Raw genomic sequence first — 12,180 nt, forward strand, 5'->3', positions numbered from 1 at the left:
ATGAGCCATCTTGGAAAATCTGTCCACAACCACGAGGATGACGGTGCAGCCCGAAGACTGAGGCAGATCAGTAATAAAGTCCATAGCAATGTGCTGCCAAGGAGCCGAGGGAACTGGGAGCAGGTGTAAAAGACCGGAGGGAAGCTGTCTGGGAACCTTGTCTTGGCACAAGACGGACAGGAGGCTATAAAGTCACGGACATCTTGGGGAAGGGTCAGGCACCAGTAGTAGCAGGACACAAGGATGAGAGTTTTTCTGAGGCCAGTCTGGAGGCATGACCCCAGCGCAGGACTCGCCTTCTGTTGTTCACGGGAACAAAAGTTTTACCTGGAGGCAGGGAAGTTAAACTGATGGGCGCTAGCATGATGACCTTGGAAGGGTCCAAGATGTGCGTGGGTTCCTCCTCTGTATCTACTGACAAAAAGGATCTGGACAATGCGTCAGTGTTGAGGTTTTTATTGCCAGGATGGAAGTGGAGCTCAACATCGAAATGGGCAAAGAATAGGGACCACCTAGCTTTCCGGGGGTTAAGTCTCTGTGCCTATTGGATATATGCCAAGTTTTTATGATCTGTAAAGATCTTAAAAGGATGTTCGGCCCCTTCCAGTAAGTACCTCCATTCTTGCAATGCCAGCTTGATCAACAGCTCTCTGGCACCAATGGAGTAGTTCCATTCCGAGGTGGAAAAGGATTTGGAGAAAGAAACGCAGGTGACAAGCCGACCGTTGGTAGACCTCTGAGAAAGTACTGCTCCGGCCCCAGTGGCTGAGGCATCTACCTCCAGAATGAAAGGTTTATTAGTCTCTGGAGGTTGGAGGATGGGTGATGTGGCGAAGGCTTGCTTCAGAGACAAGAAGGCATTTTCGGCCTCTGATGACCAGATGTGAGGATTGTCCCCCTTGCAGATTAGAGAGGAGATGGAACCGGTCAGCGAAGAAAAGTGAAGGATGAACTGTCGATAGTAATTCGCGAAGGCGAGAAATCACTGAATTGCCTTGACACTATGAGGACGCGGTCAATTGAACACGGCGGACACATTCTCCGGGTCCATGCGCAAGCCGGAGTCGGAGTTGACGTAACCTAGGAAAGGGAGAGACGACTGCTCAAAGGCGCACTTTTCAAGCTTGGCATAGAGGCGATTCTCCCTCAGGCGCAGCAGTACTAGACGGATGTTCCTTCGATGGGTAGGCAGATCTGGAGAGAAAACTAAAATATCATCCAGGTATACCACCACACAAGAATACAGCAGATCTCAGGAAAATATCATTCACAAATTCCTGGAACACTGCTGGCGCACAAGCCAAAGGGCATCACCAAATACTCGCAGTGGCTGTCCCGGGTGTTGAAAGCGGTCTTCCACTCATCTCCAGAGTGGACACGGATGAGATTGTAGGCTCCACGGAGATCCAGTTTGGTAAAGATTCGTGCTCCCCGCAGCCGGTCGAATTACTCAGTAATGAGAGGGAGCGGATACTTGTTCTTCACCATAATAGCGTTGAGACCCCGGTAGTCGATGCAGGGACGAAGAGACCCGTCCTTCTTCTTAACAAAAAGAACCCCGCGCCTGCGGGGGATGAAGACTTCCGAATAAAACCCTTGGCCAGATTTTCCTGGACATACTCGGTCATGGCTTGGGACTCGAGAGGATTTAACGGGTAAATACGACCTCTGGGCGGAGTGGAGCCTGGAGGCAAGTTGATCGGGCAGTCATAAGGACGATGCGGGGGTAGAATCTCCGCCTCCTTTTTATTGAAGACGTCCGCAAAGGACCAGTAAGGTGGAGGCAAATCTCCAGGTACCGTGATGGGCCGAGGAGACTTTAACGGCTGAACGGGGAGCAGGCACTTGGTCTGGCAAGATTGACCCCAGCGTAGAATGTCTCCAGATTGCCAGTCAAGGATGGATTCATGGACTCTCAAACAAGGAAGACCTAATAGTAACGTATGGGGCAACGAGGGCAGCACGTAGAAGGCTATCTTCTCCCGATGCAAGGCTCCAATCTGTAGCTCCACCTCTTCGGTGACCAGGGCCACAGTAGAAGCAGAGACCCTGTGCGACTCTCTCTATGCGGCGCTGCTCTGCCGGCTTGAGACGGTCTACCTGCATGGGTTCTGGTGCCGAGGCCACGGAGGCAGATGTGAGTCGTGAATGGAGGGGACTGCATGTGGCCGAAGATAGACGGGGAAGTCTTTTCTCCCTGGCAGCTTCACGGGAGCGTTCCTGGAAATGCAAGTCAATGCAAGTTGCGAGGGAAATTAGATCTTCTAAAGACTTTGGCATGTCCCGACCCGCCAACTTGTCCTTGATCCAGGCAGACTAACCCTGCCAAAAAGCTCCCACCAAGGCCTCATTGTTCTATCCCAGCTCGGAGGACAGGGTACAGAAGCGAATGACGTACTGGCCAACAGAGAGAGTGCCCTGGTGGAGATTAAAAAGGGACTCGGTGGTAGAAGCCAAGCATCCGGGCTCGTCAAAGGCTTTGTGAAAAGTCTCAAGAAATGTGGCAAGCTGGGATACCAGAGGATCGTCTCGCTCCCAGAGGGGGTTGACCCAGGCCAGAGCCTCACCCTCCCGGTGGGACACCACAAAGGCCACCTTAGCCCGATCGGTGGGGTATTGTAGTGGCTGTAATTCAAAGTGCAATTGGCACTGATTCAGGAACCCCTGACATAATTTGGGATCTCAGCTATACCGTGGACGTCTGGCCAAACGGGGAGGTGGGTGTGGCTCAGGAGCCTGGGCAGGGATCGAGGTGGCGGACTGCAGGGGTAAAAGATGATTATCCACGGAGGCCATATAATTAAGGATGTGGGCCTGAGTGTCGCGTTGCTGGGCAAGTTCCTGCTGGAGACTAGCCAGCTGGGACGCGTTGCCTGGATCAGAGGGTTGAAATACTGATATACAAGACTCCATGGACTTTAGAAAAGCCATGATCCGGGTTTGGTTTTCCCGTAGGAACAGCTGAGGTACCAGCGGAGTCCATGGCCTGACTGTACTGTGACAACTAGTGGACCTCCAAGGGTGGACCCACTAGACCGTTATAATGAACCTCCCCCAGATGAGCTGACCAGGAGCACCACCCCTATACAGGGAGCATTAGGGGCAGGCCCAAGGGAGACTATCACTACGGCAGCTGGTACCCGGGGAAGAACAACAGGAGCCTCAGCGAAAGACAATGCAGACTGGTGGCAGACTGACACTGGCAGCCGAGCACAGCTGAGACACGGAAACACAAGCAGGCTGGCGACACTGGCAGAAAGACATGGCTGAGATACAGGAACACGGGCAGGTAGATGTCACTGGCGAGAAGACACGGCTGGAACACAGGTACACGGACAGAGACACTGGCAGGTAGACACAGTGGAGATACGGGAACACGGGTAGGTTATGGAGACGCAGCTGGGCAGGCACTAGGAGAAAGCACACAGAGGGCGTAAGGTCAGAAACAAGGCGGAAGGGTTAGCAGCAGCGAGACAAGGAGCGTAGGAGGATGTGTGGCCAGGATCACTTGTATAGCACAAATGACAGTCAGGCACAGCCAGGAGGAAGAGGCGGCCTGATAAGCAGAGTGCGCAGAGGACTTCCAGGTCAGGGCCCTCCAGACCATAGAGCAGGCTGGAGAGAGCAGCAGGGTTGCTAGGAATGGTTGCTAGGAACAGAGCGTGCGCTCGCCACTGAACTCAGTGTGCACGCCCCAGACGGGAGACAGGAGCCGGAGCAGGGACCTTAGCGGGCACGCACCAGGATGCCAAGGACCAGTAAGTACACTGGGGCTCGGGGGGAGGCGGCGCGACTGGGGGACGCAGCGGCAGGGAGGCAGGAGCAGGTGGCCGCTGCGGCAGTGGCATCGTGACATAGGCAAGGTGCATTGCAAGGGATGGGGAACTGGACGTGATGATGATGGAGCATGCAGAGGCCGAGGCCATGGGCAAGATGAAATTGTGCCAAAACAAACACCCACATCTTTTCGCCCGACCTTCCTGTCCCAATTACTAGGGAACCGCAGCAGCAAACCACTATTGAACCCAGAGAAGTGTCAAACGGTAGTTGGTTGGATAGTGGATAATGCTTCAAGTCAGTTTGCCACCATCACCCTGTCTTCCACACTGTCAAGTCTGAGTAGCCATGAGTCTGGACCGCATATTCCTTACCCTGATCCTCCTTTCTCCCACAATGCCGAGTGCCCGGAGACAACTGATCCCACAATTGGACACTCCGAAGAGCTGTTCACTTTTCCATTTATAGATTCAGGCCTCTCGTCTGGTCCACTTGTAGTGGAGCAAGAGGAGATGCCATGTAGAGATGCCCAAATATATTAGCAGCTATGGTCACATGAAAGCGACAGAGGGAACATGTCACAAGAGGTGGACAATGATGAGACACAATTGCCAGAAAGGAACAGGGTGCGGAAGTGGAAGACAAGGTGGTGGATGATATAGTAACTGACCCAACATGGCAGGAGGACATGCAGAGTGAGAACAGCAGCACACAGAGGGAGGGAGGCATAGCACCTCAACAGGCGTGAAGAAGCAGTGTGGTGGCAACAGACAAAAGGTGGGCAATCGTTCCCCATAGCACCAACATGACGGAAGTTGCCAGTACAACTGTTAGGTCTTCCTGAGTCCAGTTATTCTTTAAAGACTCTACCGGTAACCCCCAAAAGGCCATTTGCACCACCTGCCATGCCAGCATCAGCAGAGGTAGCAAAACTACAAGCCTGACCACCAACAGCATGATCAGGCACATGGCAGCAAAGCACCCGACTTTTTGGGTCAAAAACCATGGTTGAGGAACAGGGTCTGCGGGCGACACCACTGTTTCTTCCATTGTTGTGCATGCAAGCCAATCCCCTGTCCATGGTGCATGTGAAGATGCCTCCTGACTTGCACCCACTCAATTAGCACCATCAGCAAGCATGTTCACATCCTTATCCCAGCACAGCATTCAGTTGTCCATGCCTCAGTCTTTAGAACGCAAGCGCAAATACGCAGCCAAAGCCCTACAGGCCACCCTACTAAATTCACACTTTTTGTGACTGCTTGCGCTCGAAATATTGCTTTTTAGGCTCGTGAAGATGGAAGCTTTCCACAACCTGATGGCGGCAGCTGTCCTTCGGTACTCAGTCCCCAGCCACCACTATTTCTCCCAGTGTGCCGTCCCCACATTACACAAGAACATGTCCCACAACATTAGCCGTTCCCTCAACATTGCAGTTACAGGGAAAGTCCACCTCACCACTGACACGTGGACAAGTGATTGTGGGCAGGGATGGTACATCTTGCTGACGGCATACTGGTTTAACAAAGTGGAAGCCAGGACCCAGTCAGACCTTGGGATGAAACATGTTCTCCCAACTCCCAGGATTGTGGGTCCTAGGTCAATCCACGCACCAGCCAATGCTCGTTAAGTGCTGAGCACATCTGAAGACCCGAATACTGGAGTGATATCGGAGGATGACCCACCATGTTCTCTCATCGCTAATACTTACCCTTCTCTAACCTCCCACCTGCAATTTTGTCCAAAATATCCATCTGCCATTTCTTTACCATTTTCTTCTGGACACACTGTATTGTCTCAAAGTTAACAGGTTTGATACTAAATTCCTTAAATCCTCTCCCAATTTTTTGCTAAATATCCAATTTTTCCTTCACTGTATAATCATCACTGCATAATATTGAAATATAAGGGAAATAATTTCTGTCAACTCATTGGCAGAAGTTACTCACAGGCCAGCTACTTTAAGCAGGGGTTTGCTGTCACGCGGATCACATATAAGTTGTCTCCATATTCAGCCATTTGTAGTCAACATGCAAAATATTGTCCTCCATTTAAAATAGGCTGTGACAACTAGTGGACCTCCAAGGGTGGACCCACTGGACCGTGATAACGAACCTTCCCCGGACGAGCTGACCAGGTGGACCACCCCCTTTACAGGGAGCATTAGGGGCAGGCCCGAGGGAGACTATCACCACAGCAGCTGGTACCCGAGGAAGAGCAACAGGAGCCTCAGCAAAAGACAAGGGGGACTGGCGGCAGACTGGCACTGCTGTGACACAGGAATACGGATGGGACGGAGACACTGGCAGCCGAGCACGGCTAAGACATGGGAACACAGGCAGGCTGGTGACACTGGCAGGAAGACACGGCTGAGATACAGGAACACGGGTAGGTGGACATCACTGGTGGGAAGACACAGCTGGAACACAGGTACATGGACAGAGACACTGGCAGGTAGACACGATGGAGATACGGGAATATGGGCAGGTTACGGAGACACAGGTGGGCAGGCACTAGGAGAAAGCAGATGGAGGGCGTAAGGTCAGAAACAAGGAGGAAGGGCTAGCAGCAGTGAAGACAAGGAGTGCAGGAGGATGTGGGGCCAGGATCACTTGTATAGTACAAATGACAGTCAGGCACAGCCAGGAGGAAGAGGCGGCCTGATAAGCAGAGTGCGCAGAGGACTTCCGGGTCAGGGCCTTCCAGACCATAGAGCAGGTTGGAGAGAGCAGCAGGGTTGCTAGGAATGGAGCGTGCGTGCACCATTGAACTCAGTGTGCACGCACCCCCGACGGGAGACAGGAGCAGGAGCAAGGACCTGAGCGGGCACGCGCCGGGACGCCGAGGACCGGTAAGTATACAGGGGCTTGGGGGGAGGTGGCACGACATGGGGAGGCAGCGGCAAGAAGGCAGAAGCAGGTGGCGGCCATGGCGGCGGCATCGTGACAGTACCCTCCTCCTTATGCTCCCCTCTTATACGGCCGGAGAGAAATTTAGACAGGATTCGAGGGGCCTGGATGTTCTCCCGGGGCTCCCAAGATCTCTCCTCAGGACCAAAACCCTTCCAATCTTCTAGGAGAAAGGTTTTGCCTCTTAGCTTTTTCATGGTGAGGATGTCCTTAACTTCAAAAATATCATCAGTGGAGACCGGCTGATGCAAAAGAGTGGTAGAAGCATGGAACTGATTGAGGACAACTGGTTTCAGAAGAGAAAGAGATTCGCTGGCATGATTGTTGTATGCGAATTCAGCCCACGGGAGTAAGTCAGTCCAGTCGTTCTGGTGGGCGTTAGAGAAAAGTCGGAGATAGGTTTCCAGACTCTGGTTAGTGCGTTCTACTTAACCGTTGGTTTGCGGGTGGTAAGCCGAGGAGAAGTCAAGCGTAATGTTCATACTTTTGCAGAGAGCCCTCCAGAACCGAGAGGTGAATTGGACTCCTCTGTCCAAAATAATATGATGTGGGAGGCCATGAACACGAAAAACATGGTGGACAAAAATCTTCGCTAGCTCAGGTGCCGAGGGTAAACCAGGAAGCGAGATGAAATGAGCCATCTTGGAAAATCTGTCCACAACCACGAGGATGACGGTGCAGCCCGAAGACTGAGGCAGATCAGTAATAAAGTCCATAGCAATGTGCTGCCAAGGAGCCGAGGGAACTGGGAGCAGGTGTAAAAGACCGGAGGGAAGCTGTCTGGGAACCTTGTCTTGGCACAAGACGGACAGGAGGCTATAAAGTCACGGACATCTTGGGGAAGGGTCAGGCACCAGTAGTAGCAGGACACAAGGATGAGAGTTTTTCTGAGGCCAGTCTGGAGGCATGACCCCAGCGCAGGACTCGCCTTCTGTTGTTCACGGGAACAAAAGTTTTACCTGGAGGCAGGGAAGTTAAACTGATGGGCGCTAGCATGATGACCTTGGAAGGGTCCAAGATGTGCGTGGGTTCCTCCTCTGTATCTACTGACAAAAAGGATCTGGACAATGCGTCAGTGTTGAGGTTTTTATTGCCAGGATGGAAGTGGAGCTCAACATTGAAATGGGCAAAGAATAGGGACCACCTAGCTTTCCGGGGGTTAAGTCTCTGTGCCTATTGGATATATGCCAAGTTTTTATGATCTGTAAAGATCTTAAAAGGATGTTCGGCCCCTTCCAGTAAGTACCTCCATTCTTGCAATGCCAGCTTGACCAACAGCTCTCTGGCACCAATGGAGTAGTTCCATTCCGAGGTGGAAAAGGATTTGGAGAAAGAAACGCAGGTGACAAGCCGACCGTTGGTAGACCTCTGAGAAAGTACTGCTCCGGCCCCAGTGGCTGAGGCATCTACCTCCAGAATGAAAGGTTTATTAGTCTCTGGAGGTTGGAGGATGGGTGATGTGGCGAAGGCTTGCTTCAGAGACAAGAAGGCATTTTCGGCCTCTGATGACCAGATGTGAGGATTGTCCCCCTTGCAGATTAGAGAGGAGATGGAACCGGTCAGCGAAGAAAAGTGAAGGATGAACTGTCGATAGTAATTCGCGAAGGCGAGAAATCACTGAATTGCCTTGACACTATGAGGACGCGGTCAATTGAACACGGCGGACACATTCTCCGGGTCCATGCGCAAGCCGGAGTCGGAGTTGACGTAACCTAGGAAAGGGAGAGACGACTGCTCAAAGGCGCACTTTTCAAGCTTGGCATAGAGGCGATTCTCCCTCAGGCGCAGCAGTACTAGACGGATGTTCCTTCGATGGGTAGGCAGATCTGGAGAGAAAACTAAAATATCATCCAGGTATACCACCACACAAGAATACAGCAGATCTCAGGAAAATATCATTCACAAATTCCTGGAACACTGCTGGCGCACAAGCCAAAGGGCATCACCAAATACTCGCAGTGGCTGTCCCGGGTGTTGAAAGCGGTCTTCCACTCATCTCCAGAGTGGACACGGATGAGATTGTAGGCTCCACGGAGATCCAGTTTGGTAAAGATTCGTGCTCCCCGCAGCCGGTCGAATTACTCAGTAATGAGAGGGAGCGGATACTTGTTCTTCACCATAATAGCGTTGAGACCCCGGTAGTCGATGCAGGGACGAAGAGACCCGTCCTTCTTCTTAACAAAAAGAACCCCGCGCCTGCGGGGGATGAAGACTTCCGAATAAAACCCTTGGCCAGATTTTCCTGGACATACTCGGTCATGGCTTGGGACTCGAGAGGATTTAACGGGTAAATACGACCTCTGGGCGGAGTGGAGCCTGGAGGCAAGTTGATCGGGCAGTCATAAGGACGATGCGGGGGTAGAATCTCCGCCTCCTTTTTATTGAAGACGTCCGCAAAGGACCAGTAAGGTGGAGGCAAATCTCCAGGTACCGTGATGGGCCGAGGAGACTTTAACGGCTGAACGGGGAGCAGGCACTTGGTCTGGCAAGATTGACCCCAGCGTAGAATGTCTCCAGATTGCCAGTCAAGGATGGATTCATGGACTCTCAAACAAGGAAGACCTAATAGTAACGTATGGGGCAACGAGGGCAGCACGTAGAAGGCTATCTTCTCCCGATGCAAGGCTCCAATCTGTAGCTCCACCTCTTCGGTGACCAGGGCCACAGTAGAAGCAGAGACCCTGTGCGACTCTCTCTATGCGGCGCTGCTCTGCCGGCTTGAGACGGTCTACCTGCATGGGTTCTGGTGCCGAGGCCACGGAGGCAGATGTGAGTCGTGAATGGAGGGGACTGCATGTGGCCGAAGATAGACGGGGAAGTCTTTTCTCCCTGGCAGCTTCACGGGAGCGTTCCTGGAAACGCAAGTCAATGCAAGTTGCGAGGGAAATTAGATCTTCTAAAGACTTTGGCATGTCCCGACCCGCCAACTTGTCCTTGATCCAGGCAGACTAACCCTGCCAAAAAGCTCCCACCAAGGCCTCATTGTTCTATCCCAGCTCGGAGGACAGGGTACAGAAGCGAATGACGTACTGGCCAACAGAGAGAGTGCCCTGGTGGAGATTAAAAAGGGACTCGGTGGTAGAAGCCAAGCATCCGGGCTCGTCAAAGGCTTTGTGAAAAGTCTCAAGAAATGTGGCAAGCTGGGATACCAGAGGATCGTCTCGCTCCCAGAGGGGGTTGACCCAGGCCAGAGCCTCACCCTCCCGGTGGGACACCACAAAGGCCACCTTAGCCCGATCGGTGGGGTATTGTAGTGGCTGTAATTCAAAGTGCAATTGGCACTGATTCAGGAACCCCTGACATAATTTGGGATCTCAGCTATACCGTGGACGTCTGGCCAAACGGGGAGGTGGGTGTGGCTCAGGAGCCTGGGCAGGGATCGAGGTGGCGGACTGCAGGGGTAAAAGATGATTATCCACGGAGGCCATATAATTAAGGATGTGGGCCTGAGTGTCGCGTTGCTGGGCAAGTTCCTGCTGGAGACTAGCCAGCTGGGACGCGTTGCCTGGATCAGAGGGTTGAAATACTGATATACAAGACTCCATGGACTTTAGAAAAGCCATGATCCGGGTTTGGTTTTCCCGTAGGAACAGCTGAGGTACCAGCGGAGTCCATGGCCTGACTGTACTGTGACAACTAGTGGACCTCCAAGGGTGGACCCACTAGACCGTTATAATGAACCTCCCCCAGATGAGCTGACCAGGAGCACCACCCCTATACAGGGAGCATTAGGGGCAGGCCCAAGGGAGACTATCACTACGGCAGCTGGTACCCGGGGAAGAACAACAGGAGCCTCAGCGAAAGACAATGCAGACTGGTGGCAGACTGACACTGGCAGCCGAGCACAGCTGAGACACGGAAACACAAGCAGGCTGGCGACACTGGCAGAAAGACATGGCTGAGATACAGGAACACGGGCAGGTAGATGTCACTGGCGAGAAGACACGGCTGGAACACAGGTACACGGACAGAGACACTGGCAGGTAGACACAGTGGAGATACGGGAACACGGGTAGGTTATGGAGACGCAGCTGGGCAGGCACTAGGAGAAAGCACACAGAGGGCGTAAGGTCAGAAACAAGGCGGAAGGGTTAGCAGCAGCGAGACAAGGAGCGTAGGAGGATGTGTGGCCAGGATCACTTGTATAGCACAAATGACAGTCAGGCACAGCCAGGAGGAAGAGGCGGCCTGATAAGCAGAGTGCGCAGAGGACTTCCAGGTCAGGGCCCTCCAGACCATAGAGCAGGCTGGAGAGAGCAGCAGGGTTGCTAGGAATGGTTGCTAGGAACAGAGCGTGCGCTCGCCACTGAACTCAGTGTGCACGCCCCAGACGGGAGACAGGAGCCGGAGCAGGGACCTTAGCGGGCACGCACCAGGATGCCAAGGACCAGTAAGTACACTGGGGCTCGGGGGGAGGCGGCGCGACTGGGGGACGCAGCGGCAGGGAGGCAGGAGCAGGTGGCCGCCGCGGCAGTGGCATCGTGACATAGGCAAGGTGCATTGCAAGGGATGGGGAACTGGACGTGATGATGATGGAGCATGCAGAGGCCGAGGCCATGGGCAAGATGAAATTGTGCCAAAACAAACACCCACATCTTTTCGCCCGACCTTCCTGTCCCAATTACTAGGGAACCGCAGCAGCAAACCACTATTGAACCCAGAGAAGTGTCAAACGGTAGTTGGTTGGATAGTGGATAATGCTTCAAGTCAGTTTGCCACCATCACCCTGTCTTCCACACTGTCAAGTCTGAGTAGCCATGAGTCTGGACCGCATATTCCTTACCCTGATCCTCCTTTCTCCCACAATGCCGAGTGCCCGGAGACAACTGATCCCACAATTGGACACTCCGAAGAGCTGTTCACTTTTCCATTTATAGATTCAGGCCTCTCGTCTGGTCCACTTGTAGTGGAGCAAGAGGAGATGCCATGTAGAGATGCCCAAATATATTAGCAGCTATGGTCACATGAAAGCGACAGAGGGAACATGTCACAAGAGGTGGACAATGATGAGACACAATTGCCAGAAAGGAACAGGGTGCGGAAGTGGAAGACAAGGTGGTGGATGATATAGTAACTGACCCAACATGGCAGGAGGACATGCAGAGTGAGAACAGCAGCACACAGAGGGAGGGAGGCATAGCACCTCAACAGGCGTGAAGAAGCAGTGTGGTGGCAACAGACAAAAGGTGGGCAATCGTTCCCCATAGCACCAACATGACGGAAGTTGCCAGTACAACTGTTAGGTCTTCCTGAGTCCAGTTATTCTTTAAAGACTCTACCGGTAACCCCCAAAAGGCCATTTGCACCACCTGCCATGCCAGCATCAGCAGAGGTAGCAAAACTACAAGCCTGACCACCAACAGCATGATCAGGCACATGGCAGCAAAGCACCCGACTTTTTGGGTCAAAAACCATGGTTGAGGAACAGGGTCTGCGGGCGACACCACTGTTTCTTCCATTGTTGTGCATGCAAGCCAATCCCCTGTCCATGGTG

The 12,180-nt window shown here is 52.9% G+C and overlaps 1 long non-coding RNA gene across 1 annotated transcript in view; it reads left to right on the plus strand.

Moving 5' to 3' along the window:
• Positions 1 to 12,180, plus strand: part of LOC141096693 (uncharacterized) — a 357,552-nt gene that overhangs the window by 326,297 nt on the left and 19,075 nt on the right. The gene's annotated exons all lie outside the window — the stretch shown is intronic.

This window comes from Dendrobates tinctorius, unplaced genomic scaffold (genome assembly GCF_039654945.1).
Source record: "Dendrobates tinctorius isolate UK_male_01 unplaced genomic scaffold, ASM3965494v1 ptg000078l, whole genome shotgun sequence".
NCBI classification, from domain to species: Eukaryota; Metazoa; Chordata; class Amphibia; order Anura; family Dendrobatidae; genus Dendrobates; species Dendrobates tinctorius.